At 34.6% G+C, this 21,051-nt stretch overlaps 1 protein-coding gene across 3 annotated transcripts in view; it reads left to right on the top strand.

Moving 5' to 3' along the window:
- Window positions 1-21,051, top strand: part of LOC148944499 (uncharacterized) — a 457,232-nt gene that overhangs the window by 308,113 nt on the left and 128,068 nt on the right. The window contains exon 3 of one of the 3 annotated variants that reach the window (XR_016142880.1): window positions 6,294-6,381. The exons of the other annotated variants lie outside the window; for them this stretch is intronic. The gene's annotated coding sequence lies outside the window, so the exon portion shown is untranslated. Of the gene's footprint in view, window positions 1-6,293; window positions 6,382-21,051 lie in introns of those variants that run through there. 3 annotated transcript variants of the gene reach the window in all.

Genomic DNA, 21,051 nt, shown 5'->3' with positions numbered 1-21,051 from the left:
GATCCGTAGCCCATGGCACATGGCTGAAGCGGAGTTTTATAGTCTACGTTAGAGTTCGACATTATTTCGTCAAGCTTTAGTTTCTTTAAACTGTGGTCCTGGTTTCGAGTGGAAAGCTCCTTTCTTACGGCAATCAAGCAGACACCAGTATAAAATTGAATTTAGACTTAGATCTGAACTTGCTTAGGATAAGAAGCGGTTTCCCGACCCCATCACCCAAATAACTTCCTATAATAATAAACAGAAAAAATAGAGATATAAAATGAAAACATTTCGAAATGGGTCCGAAAGTGCTGCCATTCCATGTGAATTATCTCTTTTAGTAATTACCGATTGGATTTGTTAATCACTTTTTTTACGCTTGCGATGGGAAAGAGGGAGGACATCACATGTGGATCTCGAAAATGAATTGTTCTCCTACAGCATAGGATATTGGAGCTTCACCTTTTCTGCTCTCTTAGTATTGAAAAAAAAAAATAATGTTTCCAAAATAATAGTTTATTTCCGCAATAAGAGGAGGGATTTCACCCTGTCATCTCCAGAATTACAGGTTTCATCCTGTTTACATCCATACATACATTCTCCCAAATTAGGGAGGCCAGAGGTTTATTGAATGCTCATTCAATTCATGTGGAGCGCCACTCACGGAAAATTTTAAAATATGAACGTAAAATGTTGTTCAGGGCTAAGGACCCTATTCAACACAGGATTTGCTGGCCACCATGGTAGCAGCTGGTGAGAAACTATGTGATATTCGTAATCTATTGCCCTAAATATTGTTGGATAAAAGGTATATAATCCATGTTCATTTTTTATAGACAGCATATAGGTTCATGGATCAATGGCATGCCACACGCCCATGTTCTGGGACTAGCACTATAAATAATTACCATATCGTAATTTTTGCTCGGTAACATTTTGCCCGAATTTCAACAAAAACTATTATTTTACGTGAAAAAAAATACCAGAAATTAGCAGTTTGCCATGGTACAATCTGTTTTATCACTTAAAAATGGCAATGGATTAATAAACCTTTTTTTTTAATTTAAACATTTTTTAACTTTCAACGATCTACCGTTATTGGTCAGAAACGATCGCTCCTAGACATAAATGAAAAATGAACGCGCGTGGGTGACTAAAAATGTATCCCTAAAAATGGTATTTTTTTGGTAGATAGTTGCTTTGATGGCTATCATACCTACAGAATTTGGCTGCTCATTTTTCATTAAGATCTTACTATTTTTCTGGTGAACAGATGTTTGTAAAATTATGCCAATTGTTTATGCTGGTAGCTTTCGATGAATAAATTAACGAATTTTACATTTCTTAAATCGTACTGATCCATGTATTGCAATCAAAATTTTCTGTTATAAGCTTTTGCTATCAAAATAAGCCTAAATAGTACATATAATTCCTCAATTAACTTTAAACGGAAGATGATTCTCTCAGAACAGTTTTGTTCAAAACGCGTTTTTCAATTTTTGATTTTTCGCTCTTTACTACATTGCAGCTATTTATTGGGTTGCATCAACCGTGATAGACGTAAATTATATGCCCTTGGATCCTTCTTTTTGGTCGCTTGTGTTGGGGTTTACTGCTTGTCCTGGTGTTTCGATGGGAGGGGGGCTTCAAATGTGTATCTATTCAAAATAGTAATGTAGGAAAATAGTTTTATTTTCTTTTTCTCGCCGAATCTTTACTTTTAGCACATAGTATATATATATATATATATATATATATATATATATATATATATATATATATATATATATATATATATATATATATATATATATATATATATATATATATATATATATATATATATATATATATATATATATATATATATATATATATATATATATATATATATATATATATATATATATATATATATATATATATATATATATATATATATATATATATATATATATATATATATATATATATATATATATATATATATATATATATATATATATATATATATATATATATATATATATATATATATATATATATATATATATGTATAAATAGCAGGCTTAAAGCATAACATTGAATGTAATTGGTCTGTCTTTTTATGTATTGAACTGTATAAATAGTGAGAATTAGTTCCAGAATTTGAGAAACTAAATGACTTAGGAATTCTTTCATCTATTTCTGTCATAAACGGTTTCCATGATTTTATTATTTTTGAGCCAATCAGTCATCTGAAAAAAAGAGTATAAAAATGAAAGAACTGTCAAATGATGTCAATTTTCAATTTAGCTTTGAAACTGCACTCTGAATTCCAAATCATGCACGAATTTTACTTTTAGCTTTTGAAAGGTATGTTGAGCTATTGGCGATGCCAGAAAAGTGACTTCTGTAAAAGAGTTTCTCTAAAGATTGGAAAAGATTTAATCAAAAAGGATTCATTCCCAATTTCAATAGTTTTATAACAGTTGTAATTTTTTGGAGCACTGTTTTATTTTGAGTCTCATCGATAATTTTACGAGAAATCTGTTTTAAAATTGCAAGGATGTGGCATATATTTTCCCGCAATTAAACAAACATGGGAGCCATATTTAAACAACTAAAAACCGAAAGCTAAACTACAGTAATTGACAGCACTAGATTGGTATGACAGAATTAAAAACCATGAAAAATTCCTGTCCTGGTCAAACTGCCTTTTTTCAGGAGGTTTTCCATTTTATCATATCTTCTATATTTATTATTTATTTATTTATTGAAAAACTCTTCAAATCAACACACAATGGATAAAAGAAGCAAACAGTAACCATTAAACTGATAGAGCAAACGAAAAAGGGACCCAAAGTACGAAATAAAAAAATGCAAATGAAATCACTGAATGAGCAGAAGGGACCAATCGAATAAAACAACTTTTTTTTATTGTGCTTTGCTTTGGTATCTATCTAGCAACGGCGTCATCAAGATATGACTAAATTTTGCAGTACCTTGCGTATTCCTGTACCATGGAGGCAGATGAAGCAAATATTTTGCAAAACAAAAATATATTGGTCGAATTTTGTTCTTGTCAGTTTTAGTGAGAAGTTTCCAGAAGGGAAACTTCTGGGAACTAGCATATAGTATAGCATATAGAAGGGAAGTAGCATATAGTATATGAGGAGCAGCGACACTGGTGTATAGGGTAGTTAGAAGCGGTCAGCTAAATCGAAGTTTTTACGATGCGATAGAAGCAAAAGACATTGAAATTCGTTGTTTAAGTTGGTCGACGAGAAGTTTTATGATTTTCAAGAGTTGAATTGAAGTCCTACTGTTTTATATTCAGTTTCTAGGATTTCAAAATTTTGAGCTATCCTCAAAAAGAGGATAACTCAAATTTTTGCTGAAGGTTCAGAATTTCGTCTGCATAACCTACCAAAGATAGGTTAACAGAAGACAGAATCCGCGAATATGAACACAGATCTTGAGCAACAAATACACAATTATTGAAATGGACGGGAGAGGTGACTGATGTTTCACGGGCTCCTTTCTTGACTTAAGTTGACTGTACAGAATGTGAAACAAACCTTTGTCAGGAGTCAGGAGTCCGCTAGATTCAGTCTAGAATGACAGCTAGATCTGATCCACGTTTACCAGCCTTCAGAATGCCCATTCTGAATCTTTATTTATGCCTGTTTTTGTTCTTTTGTATTGACTCTTCATTTGACCGTTGTTAGCAGGAGATGTGCTGTATTAGTTAAAGTTCTCTAATAATAAACAACCGATTAATGCGATAAGGTGTCTTGAAACAGAACCTATTTTACTCGGAGTAGTGCTGGTTGTTCCTAAAATTGATACTTGTGCATTATACAGGCCCACCCCTATATACTGTATAAGGAAACCAGACATGAAACCCGCAAAATGGGTATTTGCAATAGAGAAATGGAATGAAAAGCATGGTTTTCATTGCGTTTACAATATTTAAACTGTTGTTTTTTGGGGTTTAGGGGGGGATGGTACCTAGGTTAGCTTAGGTTACGTTTTTATGCTATGCTTTACTCCCTACCCCCCTAATGTAAAAATATATAGCCCAAATTTGTTTCTAAACTATTATTTATTCATCCTATTTTTTTTATTAGCATTAACGAAACTTGACTTATTTTGTGGGCCCGTATAATGCACAAGTACCCTAAAATAAATTTTTTGGGTCTCTTGCAGCGGTTATTTTAACCTTCTTCGGTATTTTCAGTTTCAAACTCGGAAATGCAAAGAACTGCATAATTCAATGCTACATACTAAAGCACTAAAGACTTAAAGTAGAACTTTCGTCAGTTTAATTCAAAGCTCTCCTACAATAAGTTTAAGCGGTAAGTTGAAAGTTTCTAAACAACGGCAACAGAAACAGCAATATACCCACATATGAAGAGTTCCATGTCTCACTGCAAGTCAACATTTTCTTACTTTTATATTAATTATTTATCGGACCATTTTTCTTTCTAAATTTGAACAATAATTTCAGTAAATCGTTGCTTCAGTCTAAATGACGCACAGAACTGTTTCATTCACACTTCTGTGTTTATCTCATTCTGAAATACTTTATACTGACTTTCATCTCCGCTTTAATACTCCTTAAGGGTTCTTTCCGCTTAGTAATTTTTCAAAATCGAAAGAAGCACAATCTTGTTTGAACATTACACCTGGAAGACAGTCGTACGGATTTCCATGTGCCTAATCGCAAGAGCAAACAAACCTTTTAAGAGATACATTCACATCAAACACCGTTGATTTCTAACAGCTCTGAGCTAAAAAGACTACATGTTTGTTTGTATCTAAAAATTTAAATTGGTGTAGAGATTCTTGACTATTTCTAAGTTCATACGGGACTTTGAATCTCAGGCACGTCCTGCATGTGTCGATTTTATAATTTTCACTTTAGTTCCTCTCGATTTTAGTAATTTACATGAAATTTCACCTTTTGCTTCTACCGAAAAAGTGTCAAAGGCCAGTTATAAGAAGTTTCTGGTGACAGAAAGTAAAATTATAAAGAAGGAAAAAAAAACAGTTAACTTCCGAGGAGGATACAAAATACAGGATCGCCAGATTGTTCTCGTTTTATCCTTCTTATCCTTCATCTGTAAAAATCATAATATATCTTACAAATAAAAATCAAATTAAATTTTACGTTTGAATTCTGTTTTCGATTCATGGTAAATCAGAGCGTAATCAGGGGAAGGATCGAGGTGTTTTCTAGCCCCCCCCCTCCTAAAAAGTCGTTCTGGTTATAGTCCTAGCCTTATAGGTTTTTAACTCTACATAGGTACACGTTTTCCAAAAGTGGATTTATCTTATGCGAAAGCTAGATAACGCTAGAGCTAAGAAATATCCTAACCTAAATTTAGGATATAATAAATGACTGAATTATCCCCCCCCTCCCTTCTATTGGGGTGAATTTTATTTGCCAGGAAGGCACTTTTACATAGAAAAACGTGACTAGCTATTTGCAAGAAAATAAATATGAATTAATACTTGTGAATATTTAGTACTTTTATTGTAAAGTCACCATTACTCTAAAATTGTTTAATTTGGACTTGAAGCCTGTGTTTCAAATGGTTTTCTTTCACACAAAGGAGATATATTTTAGATTGAAGGCACTGACTCCAATTTACTAAAATGTGGAGGGGGCAAGGTTTTTTGTTTCTTTTAAATGAAGACGCTGAAATACATATTTTTCAAAATCTGGGTGCGGGCATTTTTTCTTCCACTTTTAAAAATAAAATGCCATAAAAAGAATTTTAAAGATTTAGGGGGAGTAAATTCCCCCTCTCCAACTGCCCGTGCTAACCGGTGACTTCTTCTAAGTTCAGAAATACCCTTCTTTGATATAAAAGTTCACATCAAAACATGTGTCAGAATGTTCTTAGAAATTGTAGAAATCGTGTTTTTGAGTAGTACTTCAATTAAAAAATTATTGACTCTTCTCTGGGTTGCCGAAGAAAGTTGAAAACCCTTCTGAAACCGAATCATTCCGATAACGAGGTGTTGTGAATCTACCATGAAGTCCCAAAACATAATAATTTTTTGGTTTTGAAAATAAAATCTCTTTCACCTGCTAATCGTACAGAACCTAATTACCCGGGTTGGAAACCCATGGATTATGTTAGGAACACTAGTTAGTCTAAACTTTTAATATTTTGATATCCAAATGCAGAATAGCCACTCGACTATCCAAAGGCGGAATTTTGGAAAATTTACTGCATTAAAGTAATCACCTTGGACAATTATCCTTTATTTTTATTTCTAAAAAACGAAATGCAATTATTAACGAAGATATTTTTTAGGATTTGGTGATAACAGTAAGAAAGCCCCGGTAATAGAAGCTTTGCGAAATATCGAGTTTCACCCAACAGATGAAAAACATAAACCAGGTATGGCCTTGTGTTTTATTTTTCCCTTTTTTTATTTAGATTGCAAAGAACTCAATAATTCAACGGCAAAGATTAAAATTCATTATAAACAATAAAAAAATAACAGTAAGTTTTGTCAGTTATGAATTGTGTTTATTTTGGAATTAGACCATAAAAACGCAGTTTTTAAACGAAAAGTGAAGAATATGTTTTCCATACTTTAATTTGTGCGTTCATTTAGGCTTGATTTCTTCATTCGCAGTCAATTCTATTCTTTTTAGTTTCATATCCCATAAAACATAATCTGTGCTTGTATTAAGTTTATACGGTTTTACTTTTAGTTTTGAATTTTTCTTAAATTTCATTTGTTCTTGTTTTTCAATTGTCATAGTATTTTTATATATTAATATTTGTGATGCCGGCAATAGACTATACTAATGATTGTAGATAAAGTTAATCAATGGCATAAAGCTGGTGAGTGTAGTCGTCTAATGATTTGTCATGGTAAAAGATCATTTTATGGTACTTGTGCATTATAACTAAACCAGCGCTATGCACGAAAGAAGTCAAGTTTGGCTATTGCTAATGAAATAAAATAGGTTGGAAATATAATAGTTTAGAAGTAAATTTGGGTTACAATTTGCACATTAGGCGGGGGGGGGGGTAAAGCAGAGCATATATTAAATACGTAACCTAACCTAACCCAGGTACCTCCCCCCCCCCTAAACCCCAAAAATCAATCGTTCAAGTATTGTAAACTCAATGAGAAACCATGCTTTGCAATCCATTTATCTCTTGCAAATAGCCTTTTGACGGGTTTCGTGTCTGGTTTCCCTGTACAATTTATAGCGCTGGCTTAGTTATAATGCACAAGTACCCATTTTTTTAGTAGTAGCTGTAGGAAAACCGCTAATTTATGTTTGATTATAAATTTTAAGTTCAGTCTTTAATTTTTTTGGAAAACTGTGTTTTTTTTATTAGCTTTATGCTCCTTTTTCCAAACGATATATTACTATTGGCTAATAGTCCTTTACTAAGTTAATTCTATTGCTTTGAGCATCATGCCAAGTTGATTAATACTCTTTCGAAATAATTGACTGTGGAAAAAACGCAATACATCATTCAATTGGAGTCTGCAGATTGGTCATCGACTTCTATTTTGTAAAATTATGTCTATTTAAAATTGTTCGATAAAGCTAGTAACTGGTCCTGCAACTAGTAACATACCCCCACCCCCACCAAGATTGCAAAACTTCTAAAATACGAGCTTTTTTATATAATTTTCATCAAGTAGGACTCACAAGAGGCTTTTTGTATTAATTGTGCCCATCATTAAAGAAAATGAGGTACTTGTCGGTTATTCGAAACAAATTCAAGAGTTACGCTTAGGCTACATCTCAGAAAACCAGTTTCATAGCTACAAAACCAATTGACGGATGATACGATGCATTGGACTTAGACAGAATGTATTGGACTAGTATAATTTTGGCTATATCTTCGCACATTAGGGGGGGGGGAGTAGGTTAGGTTAGATCGGGTTTCGGTTAGGTTTCCATAATTTTGTTTCTAAAGTATTGTTTTATCATCATGTTTTGTTATGTTTCATTAGGAATAACCAAACTTCACTTGTTGGGTGTGTTTCGAATAAGCGACAATTACCGAAAATGATTAAAGTAAAAAGTATGGGTTCCGTGGTTTGAGTGTTTCAAGCGAAATACTGCGCTTCTTATATACTACTAAACCAATACAAAATGAAATTTTTCTGGAGTTCTATCCATCTTGCTATCTTTCCGTTCCCTGGTCATTTGAATTAGTTTCTTTTTTTCTAGCGCCCCAGGACTGTGAATAAAATGATTTGTCTTTAGACTTTCTCATGGCTCTCTGATACAGATTACACTCATTCCAAGTAGCTATATCTTTCGAAAATCAATCACGCCACACTTTTCACCAAGTCTGTTTATAACGAATCTTGTGTTCTCTTCCAATTAGAGCCCTTTGGTTACGATTCTTTGGACCAGAAAAATTGCCACATCGATTAAGCATCATTCTTTGGGAATCGGATTAACCAAAAAGCGAAGCTCAAAAGACAAGAAACTTCTTCAGCAAAAGGAACAATTAACCCCCGGTAGCAAATCTTTCCCCTTTTCCACCTTTTAACAAATTACTTCTTTAGCCGAAAAGTGAATGGATTCCCATATCATTGGAATGAAAAGATTCCGATTAGAAATAAAGGTCTAACTTGTTCATTGAGATTAAGAAAAATTAAATAATTTTCTGAATTAATAAAACATTTTTTTTTCAATTTACTTTTAGCAGAAATTTAATGACAAAAAGAAACAGGGAAAAACAACCAGCAAGCCCCAGCCTTAAGTCCAAAAGCCACTAAATCCACCAAGTTCAACATTGAAAAAAGGCACCTAACCGACATGATTGTGAAAATAAACAGTGTTCTTTTCTCAGAGGAAGGCCTGAGCACGCGTCTTGTGCGTCCTACTAAACGTTTTCTGAAAATGTACATTTCGCGGTATAATGCTTTTGAATTTAGTCTATAGAATTTGATTTCAGGGGCGTTTTATATGCCCTCGAAAATATTTTGTAGTGATAAAAACATGCTTGAAACAAGAATTATAGTTTGAACAAAAAGTTACAATCTAAAATAATTTGAAGTCATAATAATTAGTTATCTAATATCTTTGAAGCAGTGTTGCGTAAAAAAAAGTAGCAAAAAGAAAACAAAAAACTATAACCAAACTGTTTTGATGTTTTGACGAACTTAATTATGTCACTATCTCTTATTTAATGTCTAGTTAGAATTTTTTTTTGTAATAAATAATTTTAATTAGTTATTTTTCAGTTACAGTATTATAAATCTCAAAATACTTTCATTCAAAAAATTCTAACTATACTTAGTAAAATATGTGTGAAAATCAGACAAGGTTGCACGAAAAAGATGAATTTCTTCTGGGTTAAAGGAAGCGAGCAAATGTCTTTGCCCCTTTACATAAAGGGGGTTTACAACATCAAATCGTGTACTCCAGGTGGCTTGTGACGGAACTGTGGCATGCATTGGGCTAAGTGCCCAATGTGTGGCGCTAATAAAAATGATGCTTTGAAGTATGCCACACGTCATGGAGCAAGTAGTCCTGCGAGATCTACACCATCCTAAGTAGCAGAAAGTGGGCTACTTCTTGCTTAAGATTCACTCTAGGTGAGAATCTAGTAGTAGGTTTGTAAGAATTTTTTTTTTTACAATCGGAAATACTTTTACTGGTAAATTTGCTAAGCTATCTTGATTTTTGTTTTTAAGTCAGTTCTGTTTTCCATTGATCAATAAGTATAATCAATTGTCAGAAGATAATACCGGAATCGACTTTTTGATCAAATTGGTTTCTTGTTTCATGACTTAAACGAGGCATCTTTTCATTGTTTGAAAAAGGGTTGAACCATAAATTATAATTTGCATAACAGTTGTTTCAAGAATGAAAAGCTAGCATCATCAATCTTTGTAACTAAGGAGGTTATCAAATAAGGGACAAAAAAGACAAATGAAATGGCCAGACTGACATTGTAGGCCTACCTGTAAACCTGGCACCTGAGACAGCATCGAATAATTAAAAGTTCAAATAGGGATAAAATCCTTTTAATAGACAGTGTTTCACAAACAGTGATAGAAATTCACAAAAAATACCAGATATTTCGGTCACTGCATATGTGACCAAAATATCTGGTATGTTTTGTGAATTTCTATCACTGTTTGTGAAACACTGTCTATTAAAAGGATTTTATCCCTATTTGAACTTTTATTTATCGTCATGGAAAGACAGTGTGGTCTCCGAAATTATCTAAAGCATCGAATAAGGGAAAACTGATCAAAATTACAGAAAAAATGGTTAACTGAAAGCGCTGAAGCGTAGTTACTTGAAAAATTTCCTTTCGTATCCCCTCTTTGATTATTTCAATTTTTTTCTATAAAGATTCGCGGTAGTTCCCGCTTCAAATTCAATTATTAGAATGATTGATTATTCTCAATTCTTTTGTTCAACATCACATAGCCTAAAGCAGTTCTTATAATTTTTATTTTTATCAAAATCTTGGGAAAAATTTTCTTTTTCAATATATTTAAAACCAAAAATGCAGAGATATTGATGCAAAGAAGTCTATTTTGAGAAATCTCACTGCTGGGAAAGTCTTGGGAATCGATTTGTTGGAAGAGACTTAAGAATTGTCCGGAAAAAATTACTAGCTTTTTATAAGGTATTTCTGTGATTGTAAGCGTTTCGCTATCTGGAACTGCCATAGAAGTCTTAGAGCAGATAAAGCACTAAGCGGTGGACGTGCTTTCTTCTGTTGCAAATGTTTTTCATTGTTTTTGTCAGTGTAGACTCTTTTTGAAAGCTCTTGCCGATATTACATTTGATATGAATATTCAAAGAGAACAGTCTTGTTCCAAAATAAGAAAGACAAAGTGTCAATAGCTTCTTATCGTTAATACTAAATTTAAAGGCCGTAAAGGCCCACAGTGAGAACTTAGTAATGCCGCGATTCAGCTAACACTAATCTTCGAATCAATTAATTCTGAAACTATTCGCAATGAAAGGTTATTTCAGAACTAGATATAACCAAAATTTATTATGTAATTCTTATATGTTCAAAATTTGTATGTTCTTGAAGATCAACTGGGAATTTAGGCTCGAAAGTTTTATTTTGAAAATGTTCTATCAGAATAAATGTGAACTATTCAATCTGATCATTTTTCGACGCTTCAATATTTTGTATTATCGTCGAAAAAGACGGCATTAGCTGGTTTTATTTCCTTTGATAACGGTTAGATCGTTAGCATTACCTAAAAGAAGATTTTAATATTTGCCGAATCTTGATTTTAGTAAATTCTCATTTTGCATGGGCCTTAAGATTTTTTTCGTTTTTTTTAGGTTTTTTAAAGTTTTTTTAACTTTTCTTTTAAGTTTAAGTTTTTTTTAAGTTTAAGTTTTTTACTAACAAGCATTCTACGGTTTGTCTTTCCTATATGATAGCCTCATCAGTTGCACTCTTATCTGCAATACCTATTATAACCCTCGGGAGATAAAATAAAATAACGTTAATTGCTGAAATAAAAGAAATACTTATACAGCTCTATTGTAAATCAATTTGCAATCAGGCCCAATTTAATCAGAGAAGACTGAAAATTTATAATACACCAATTTTAACATCATAGGTAATGTGTTAATTATCTTAATATAATTAAGTGAATTTAATTAGGTAATTTACAAGCCTTTAAAAATTCTTAGTACCTCTTAGTATAGGAACAATAAAAGAAAAGAAACGAACAGGTATATACTACTAGAAATTGTAATCTTTATACCGCGAGTAGTTTAGCCTATCTTCTTTCTTCTCTTCTAGCCCATTTTCGAATCCCTCACCACTATGGAATATAAACCCTAGCGGTAAATCAGCAAATTTTCCCATTGCTTCTAAATGATTGCTATTTATCTTTTAGTCCATAACTACCCTCGTTGGGGATGCCGCATGAGGTCCAATTAAACCTCGGTTGCTTTATAATTCTCTCTGTCCGCCAAAGAACCCTTATAGTCATATTTACTTATATAAATCGGTACTGTTTTACTTAATGGTACACACCGCTGTTTACACACTTATTGGTACACACCGCTATAGTGGAATGATATATAATAGTTTAGAAACAATTTTGGGCTATATATTTGCACTTTTGGGGGGTGGGAGGGTAAAGCATAGCAAATATTAAATACGTCACCTAACCTAGGTACCTCCCCCCCCTAAACCCCGAAAAACAACAGTTTAGTTTATAAACCATTATAACCGGGTATCTGTCTCTCCCGTTTGACAAGTTTCTATGATAGAGTCTATAGCGGTGTGTACCATTAAGTAAAACAGTACCTATAAATCTTACTTTACGTAATTGGTAAATATGTGTAACTCTAAAGATAATCTGTTCATATGAAATTTGTTGCATTTATCAATGCACTTAAGGTTTAAACTAATAACAAGCCCTGGTAGCTCAGATGGTTGTGCATTAGAGTTTCATTTTCGGGGCTCAAGTCCAACTCTTGGTCTTACTTTTTCAAGTAAAATATTGTGTATATATACCGTTTGTTATATTTTTGGGTAAAGAATTGATGCAGCTAGATACAAAATTCAGAAAACCCGGGGAGCGGTCAATTCTCCTCGCAAAGAATATCTCCAAAGTTATAGTTTTGATAAGTTTATTCTCTTTTGTCTCGGGGCTGGGGGATCTAGTGGAAATTTTCAGATGAAACCTTTGGGAAGAGGAGTGACAATTTATTTTTATACATTCATTGTCGAAGAAAATGTACTACTTTTTTTTATCTATGGTTCCTCTTTTTTCGAAATTAAATTTGGAAACTGTTCATAAAAGATTATAAGAATCGATAAATTATACATATTACAACTTAGAAAATATAGTGTGATTGTATTACGAATGCGGAACTTCTAAACGAAACACAACTTAGCATTGCTCAGGACCATTCAGCGTTACACGCCGTATATCACATATGTGATACGGTGGGTATGTGCCTATTACGTGGTGAAACTCCTCTTACGTTGTTTTATCGATTTCCTAAAGACTTTTAACACAGTGGATTCTAAGGTTTTAACAAAGTGATTAAAACATCTGCGTGTGAAAGGTAGTTGTTTGAATTTGTTTGATAGTTTCTTTTTGTGCGGTAGATCTATCCTGGTTAGTTTTGGTAGCGCTTTATCATTTCCTTTTTAAACTAATTGCGGTGTTCCTCAGGGATCAGCTTTAGGGTTCCTTTTATATCTGGCTTACGTTGACAGAGCGCGATTTCAGAAGTCCAGAAAATGCTAATAAAAGCTGTTTTTTTTACCTTATAACTCTGTTAGAGGTGAATTAGGTAAGTAACCTAGGTGTCGTCCTGGATTGTAATATATTTTGGAGGTATCACAGTGATGTAGCTGCAGCAGAAATTTCAAGAGGCTTAGGGGTTATACGGAGATTGAAGTATATTTCACCTTTACGGGCTTTTCTGAAATACCATGCAATAGAGAGCCCTTGCGTTTCCGATGGCTGTGTTTTGTGGTCCAGTAATTTAAACACGAATTTTAGAACAGTTCAAATTCTACAGTATAAAGCCGCCGACTGATGGAAGTTATGTTGAAGGCGTTAATGACACAATATCTTATTTCAATCGTTTTGGTGTACTTAACATAAGGCCAATTCATGGTTACCATGCTGCCATTTTCCCAAATCAATGTTGGAATAATGTAAATCCTTCAGCATTTCGACTGCATAGGTGGCAGCTTCACTATCTGTTATTCAGCGCTGGAAATTTGGAATAACATTCCGACTGGCATTCGAGGGGCTGAGCCAAGGGTGTACTCAGGATTTTTTCTCAGGGGTGTGTTTTTTTTCTGGAAGGGGGAGAGGGTGACTACACAGAAAAATCTTCCAAAAACTCGTAAAAAAAACTGTTTATATGTATTTTGTTATATTTTACAAGTCGGGCAAAAATTTCTTGGGGGTGGGCTCAAACCTGGAAACCCCTCTGAATACGGGCTTGGGCTGAGCTCATGGCTTATTTGAAAATAGATTAAAGAATTATTTATTGAATGATGGAATACAGCTTATTATTTAACTTTTTTATAAAAAAAAATATATGAAGAGAGAAGTTCTGTTTTTCTTTTCTTTTTTAATGAATAAATAGTCTGTTGGGACTCAAAAGGTTGCAGCCGTCTTTTATTTGGTGCTTTTCTCATCATTTCAACAACTATCAAAAACTTCATGCTAAAATCTGACTTTTGTGTTCAAATTCTTCAAGAACAACTTCTCAAAAACATAGACCGCTTAATTAGAATAAGAAGCTATTTTAACGCACTAAAAACTTTAACCTAACGAGCGAGAAGTTGAAGGGGGGACAGCCTCTCACCCTCATATACAGAATAATTTCTGTTCGTTTTAATTTTAATGTTCCTCTTTTACTTTCAATTAAGAAAACTAGTCTTTTAAATTAGCTGTTCTATACTTTCGTGATAAAAAGTGTCTTTAATTAAGTTGGCTTATTTTTGTGGTAGAAATCGTTTTATTTTTCGGCACAATCACCTTATTTCGTTAGCGGATGCACGAAACGAAAGCCCAATAATCTAGATTTTTACTTGTTATTGCATTTGGTTCCAATGCAACTGAACCACCGTTTAACTGAACCTCATGTAACTGAACCCCTGTAACGGAACCACCATGCAACTGAACCACCGTGCAACTAAACCACTGTACAACTGAACCACCGTGCAACTGAACCACCGTGCAATTGAACCCCCGTACAACTGAACCCTAGTGTAACTGAACCCTCAAGCAACTGAACCCCATTTAACCGAACCCTTGTGCAGCTCAACCCCCGTGCAAATCAACCCCATTTAACTAAACTCCCGTGTAACTGAACCCAAGTGGAACTGAACCACCGTGCAACTGAACCAATTGAACCCCTTTGCAACTGAACCCAAGTGTAACTGAACCCTCGTGCAACTCATCCACCGCAACTCAACCCCATTTAATTGAACCCCCTGTAACTAACCCCTGTGTAACTGAATCCCAGTGGAGCTGAGCCACCGAACAACTGAATCCCTGTGCAACTGAACCCTAGTGTAACTGAACCCTCGTGCAACTGAATTCCATTTAAATGAACTCTTGTGCAACTCAACCTCTCGTGCAACTCAACCCCATTTAACTAAACCCTCGTGCAACTCAACGACCGTACTCAGTTTTTCAGTATTCTACAAATATGAGGCAATATCATAATAAGGTTTATATGCATAAGGTTTTTACGGAAAATATTTTTGGATGAACTTTGGAGGGGGATCGTTCGATTGGAAATCAAAAGTTCCAGGGCAGTTTTTAAGAGTCAAAAGTGATCGGAGGGCTTCCACCCCCACCCTCTTTTTTCCCAAAATATATCCGATCTAAATTTTAAGATAGACATTTTACATCAAAACATTCAAAGGTTAAATAACTACGCCTCCAGGGTTCAAAACCCTCTGCCCCTGGTGCAAGGGCTGTAATTTATGCAAGGTGCCTATTGTTAACATATAAGGTTTTTTTTTTATCAAGAAAAGAGGCCATGCTTGAAAAAATAGCGACGAAGACCACACTGCCTTTTCATAACAAACAACGAAAGCACGAAGAGCAATAGGGAAATTTTTTTGCAAGACAGTGGAGATAATTTGAATGAATATTTCGGGCGTATGTCCAAGGGCCGTCCTCAGCAAGACAAAAAAATATAAAATAAAAAAGACTCACGACAACATGCGAACAATAAAACCAAAAATTAAAGTTTTTTCAAAGCAGTCCTAGCATCCTTACTTCAGCGAAGTTCAACCAGGACTGATAAAAAGTAAGGTAAAACAAGGCGATTCAATGAAATGAAAGAAAAATAGTTTAAAAACACGATCTTATTGCTAATTCAGCCTTTTTTGCAGCTAACCTCAAAGGTCTTTTTATGACCATTTCTGTGTTAATGTCTATTGGTTTTTTAAAATAATTTGTAAGATCATTCTTAATTAAATTTGTGTATAGATAATTTAGTGTATATTCCCCAAGTCCCTATTTAAGGAAATATTATTATTAATCTTAAGTCTGATATCAATTGATTATCGCATTCTCGGACTCGGACTGCTTTGAAAAATTTTCAATTTTTGGTTTTATTGGTCGCTTGTTGTTGTGAATCTTTTTTCTTTTATATATTTTTGTCTTGCTGAGGACGGCCCTTGGACATAGGGACGAAATATTCATTCAAATTATCTCCACTGTCTTGCAAAATGATTTCCCTATTGTTCTTCGTGCTTTTGTTGCTTAGGCCATGCTTGATCCTAGAAATAAAAAATAAGCATGAAGTATTTAGGTCAAACTTTAAAGAAATGTCGAGGAGAATGCCAAACACAATCAAAAAACACTTTTTCCTTTATTGGTTGTGAAAACAAAATACCAGCAATATCTAGAATGGCTGATGGAATTTAAAACAGAGTTTTTTTATGAATCATCTTGACAGGTGTTTATATCATGACTTTAAAAAACAAACACTTCCAACAAGGTTGAACACGTAAAGATTCTAACTTGTGTTTTACCCAGTGATATTGCCTCATATTTTTGGAATACTTAAAAATTGAGCACGGTGGTTCAGTTGCACGGTGGTTCAGTTGCACGGGGGGTTCAGTTGCACGGGGGGTTCAGTTGCACGGGGGTTTGGTTACACGGGGTTTAGTTAAATGGGGTTGAGTTGTACTGGGGTTCAGTTGCAAAGGGATTCAGTTGCACGGAGGTTCAGTTGTGCGGGGGTTAAGTTGCACGGGGGTTTAGTTGCACGGGTGCTCAGTTACAAGGTGGTTCAGTTGAACGGGGGTTCAGTTGCACGGGGCTCAGTTTCACGGGGTTCAGTTGCACGGGGGTTCATTTAAATGCGGCTACGTTGTGCGGAGGTTCAGTTGCAAGAGGGTTCAATTAAATGGATTTCAGTTGCACAGTGGTTCAGCTACACAGAGGTTCAGTTGCATGGAGGTTCAGTTGTACGGGGGTTCGATTATACGGGAGTTCAGTTGTACGGTGGGTCAGTTGCATGGTGGTTCAGTTACAGGGGTTCTGTTGCTTGGGGTTCAGTTACGCGGTGGAAAAGTTACACGCATACCACTGGTTTCAGTGTCCAATTTGGAGCCAGTAAGATGATTGTTTTTGTTGTTTTTTTCTTTCTTTGTAGAAGATTTTTATCAAACAAGAAGAACAAATTTTAGTCTCATCATTTTTTACGAGTAAACTCACATTTTCTGCGGTAGCCTTGTCACCAATTTCAAATCCATATTTTGGGCAATCATTATGTTAATAAAGCTGCCTGTCATAATAAAGCAAGATATGTTGTGTTTGTAATTTCAATCAGCTACATAGTATTGGGTAGCTTTTGTTAACGAGTAGGATTGGTTGACTCTTTGACAGCTGTCCTAAAAGTTGGGGCTCTGACCACAGCATAAATATTATACAGTAGCGAAAATCCCTAAACTCCCCATTAAAGATTTTTGGGACACATCAGACGCACGCCTTTCTTCATGTCTCCGCCTTTGCACACACGCAATATAATTGCATTCATTTTCTTGCTGTAAGTATAAGTAGTCCTTGGAGTTTTCTGGGTTAACATTTTGGCTCTGTTCTGGGCAAAATGCTGTAAGGTGGCAATGTAATTCCATAATATCCATCAAGAGTCCACCTCTTTTTTAGGGAGTTTAATTCCTATTTCTAGAATTGTGCAAATTTGTATGTGCTATTAACAATGATGAGCAACTTCAAAATGGACTCAGTATACATATTTGGGATTTGCATATGCAGTAGATTGTACAGTTGCGTATATTGTAATCATAACTGCACTTTTTAGAGTTGTTGTTCCATTGACAAGGACTTTTTCTGCATACAGTTTGTTACTACGAACTGTTTGATCCAATGCTCTCTTAAATGTGCGGGAGGTTACTAATCCCTCCTTCAGCCTCCGTTTTTAAATTCAAGTTTAATATTCGTCTTCAATATCTCGAGGATTTTAATCATCCCTTAAAAGGTTCCCCCTTCAATAAATATCAGGAGAGGGGGGCTTAGATATCAAGACTATTTTAGAATCATACTTCTTTGGTTTTCATGGTGAGTTCTTCGAACAAATCTTTTTTTACAGGGATATTCGCCATAGGAGCCAATAGGGGGGTCAGGGGTGCAATGTCCTCCCCAGGAAATAAGAATATATTAAAAATACTCGTAAATAAGAAAATGAGAAAGATTTCTTTTTAGTTCACGGTGCAGATCTTTCCGCCTTTTCTGCTGGTAAGCATATGGATGTAAACTTATAAGTCACTATTTATTCCTACAATAAGAGGGGAGTTATCACCCGTCACCACCCTGCATGCTGTTTCCAAAATATTCTCAGGAACGAAGGGATATTATATATTAATTTCTACCCTGCCACCTAACATCCTCCTATATTTATCTGCAAGCCCATGGAGAGTTATTTTAGACTTCTGGTGTAACCCCCCCCCCAAATACACTAAGACCCAACAGCCCTCCTCCATAACAGTTAATGTGCAGTTACACAGTAACATGCCGAATTTAATCAAGTTTCAAATGAATCAACTTAGTCAAAGTTGATCCAAAACATTATAATAAATATCTATTTTAACCGATTATTTCATTTGGACCATGTGCATCTTTAAGTAGGAATTCGCCGCCGCTAAGCGTTGCTGCCTCTGAGACTGGGAACCTCAATATATAGTTTTAATAAATTCGTACTGAATGTCTATCTCAGAAATTCAGCTCGACAGCTTTTTGGCCCTTTTTTTGCCAAGACTATGGTTTTGCACCACAAAGTGGCAGGAAACGCCACTTTGTTATAGCAAAAATCTACGATGCTATTGAAAAGAGGCTCTAGAACTTTCAATTTCTTTTCGAATGAAACTTATTTGTATTCTAAGACCATTGATTCGACATGATCACTCTTGAGAGGAGGGGGGGAGAAACAAAATGCAAATAAACGCGCATCCATGATCATTCTTCTCGGAAAAGATGCAAAGTTTTGGATTCTTGGGAACACGGGCTTGAAACCTCCGCAATAAGGTTCTCTGATGTGTTGAATTTGATAGTGCGATTTTCATTAAGATCACTTGACTTTTTGAAGGTGTTTGTAACCTTTTCCAAAAATCAAGAAAAATATTCTTAGGCTCGTGACTCTAGTGGGTAACTTTAAACTTAACAGGCCAAATACAAAATCAATTTTGTATTTGGAACCACCATAAACAGCCGTTTCTTTTGTTGCAAATGTTTAGTTTTTTTTAATAAATTTTGCTATACAGTTTCAGTAGCTATTCACATAAGTCTCTCTTTACCTAAAGTTCACTACGGCAAACTGTATGATTACATAGTCTATCTCAGAGAGAACTACCCTGCTTAGCAGCTAAGTTTATTTCTATATCCTCATGAAAATACAACTAATAATTCGTATTCTGAAGTGCATTTGAAGAAATTATATTTGAAGTATATTTAAAGAAACGGTAGGTTTTGCTCATTTTAATGAAGTCATCTACCGAAACAAAAACAAGTAAATCATAACCGAAAACAAGAAATATCTTGCTTAGTTTTGGTGGAATGTGACTCAAAATTATGTTCCAAAACTTTGGGGGAAGGGCTTTCACCAAGGCTTTCGCGACAGATAGGTGGGTGGGACGCGACATACAAAGGTAATTTTGTCCACGAAAAAACTAAAAAACGCCCAATTAATTGAATTTTCCCACTACACCAGTTTCAAAACAAGATTTTAGAAAAATTTGCGTGTCAAATATGGTACAAATACTGAAATATTCTTTTTTCTGCCATTATGTCATCAATGATGGTTCTATCTTATTTTTACACAAAGTCTGTGCTACTGGCAACCCTGCACAGTAGTGTATGTTGGTTTATATGGGTAAGAAAGGAGAGGACTCATACAATCCTTTCCCCAGTGATAGTAAAAAGGTATCCTTCAATTGTCCCGAATTAATTATTCCATACATTTCAAGGTGTTCGCCTATAATCTAGAATTATTATTATTATTTTTTTTTTTTTTTTTTTTTACACTGGGCGTCTCGAATGTCACTATACCCAAGTGTACTACAATGAATATAATTTTTCTTTTTTTTTAACTGTTCAGCTCTTTAAAACAAAATTACCCTAGGCATATTTAGTCTCAACTAAGTAATAATTTCAGAGGTAGATATATTTATTCAGCTATAAACTTAAAGGATAAAAACAGTTTATAATTCAGTTCTGATCAAACAGTTCGTGGTAACGAACTGTAAGTAAGGAGCGACCCGGCTAAATGGTAACCGAAACTCTAGAAAACAGGATTTTGATACCGGGAAGTTACGCATCTGAGAAAATTAGGATGATTGTCGTAAACTGGGAGAAAGACCATCTAAAAATTATATAGAGTCTTAATGAAAATCAGACCATCATATTTAGTGTAATAGAGAACCCTGATTCAGTGGTTTCAAGCATTCATATGCAAAAGTTTGGCCTTTGGCAGTTTTTGCCAGAATTTTTTTTCTCCTAGGGGTGATCGTATCGACGCAGTGGTCCTAGAATATTGTGGGAGGGCTCATTGGAACAGAAATTAAAAGTTCTAGTGCCCTTTTTAAGTGACCAGAAAATGGAGGGCAACTAGGCCCCCTCCCGCGCTCATTTTTTCACCAAAGTCACCCGATCAAAATTTTGAGATAGCCATTTTGTTCAGCATGGTCGAAAATATGATAACTATGTCTTTTAGAATGACTTAACCCCCCGAAGTCCCCGGGGAGAGGGCTGAAAGCTATGAACTTTACCCAATGTTAACATATACTATTGGTTATTGGGAAGTATACAGACGTTTTCAGGGGGGATTTTTCTGGTAGTGGGGGGGGGGTATGTGGGAGGGTCTTTCCATGAAGGAAGTTTGGATGGGGGAAGGGACATTGCTATGAAGGGGGCACCGGATTTCCCAGCATTATTCAAAAAAAGATCAGAAATTAAATTTAAGAAAAAACGAGTTTTTCAACTGAAACTAAGGAGCAACATCAAAGCTTAAAACGAACAGAAAATATTAAGTATATGATTGGGTTCAATAACCAATCAATCATTTTATTAATACTAAAC

This window comes from Artemia sp. Qi Xiang Cuo, chromosome 14 (assembly GCF_049724085.1).
Source record: "Artemia sp. Qi Xiang Cuo chromosome 14, ASM4972408v1, whole genome shotgun sequence".
Lineage (NCBI taxonomy): Eukaryota > Metazoa > Arthropoda > Branchiopoda > Anostraca > Artemiidae > Artemia > Artemia sp. Qi Xiang Cuo.
The sequence above is the reverse complement of the archived record's forward strand: the minus strand, read 5'-3'. Positions and strand labels throughout refer to the sequence as shown.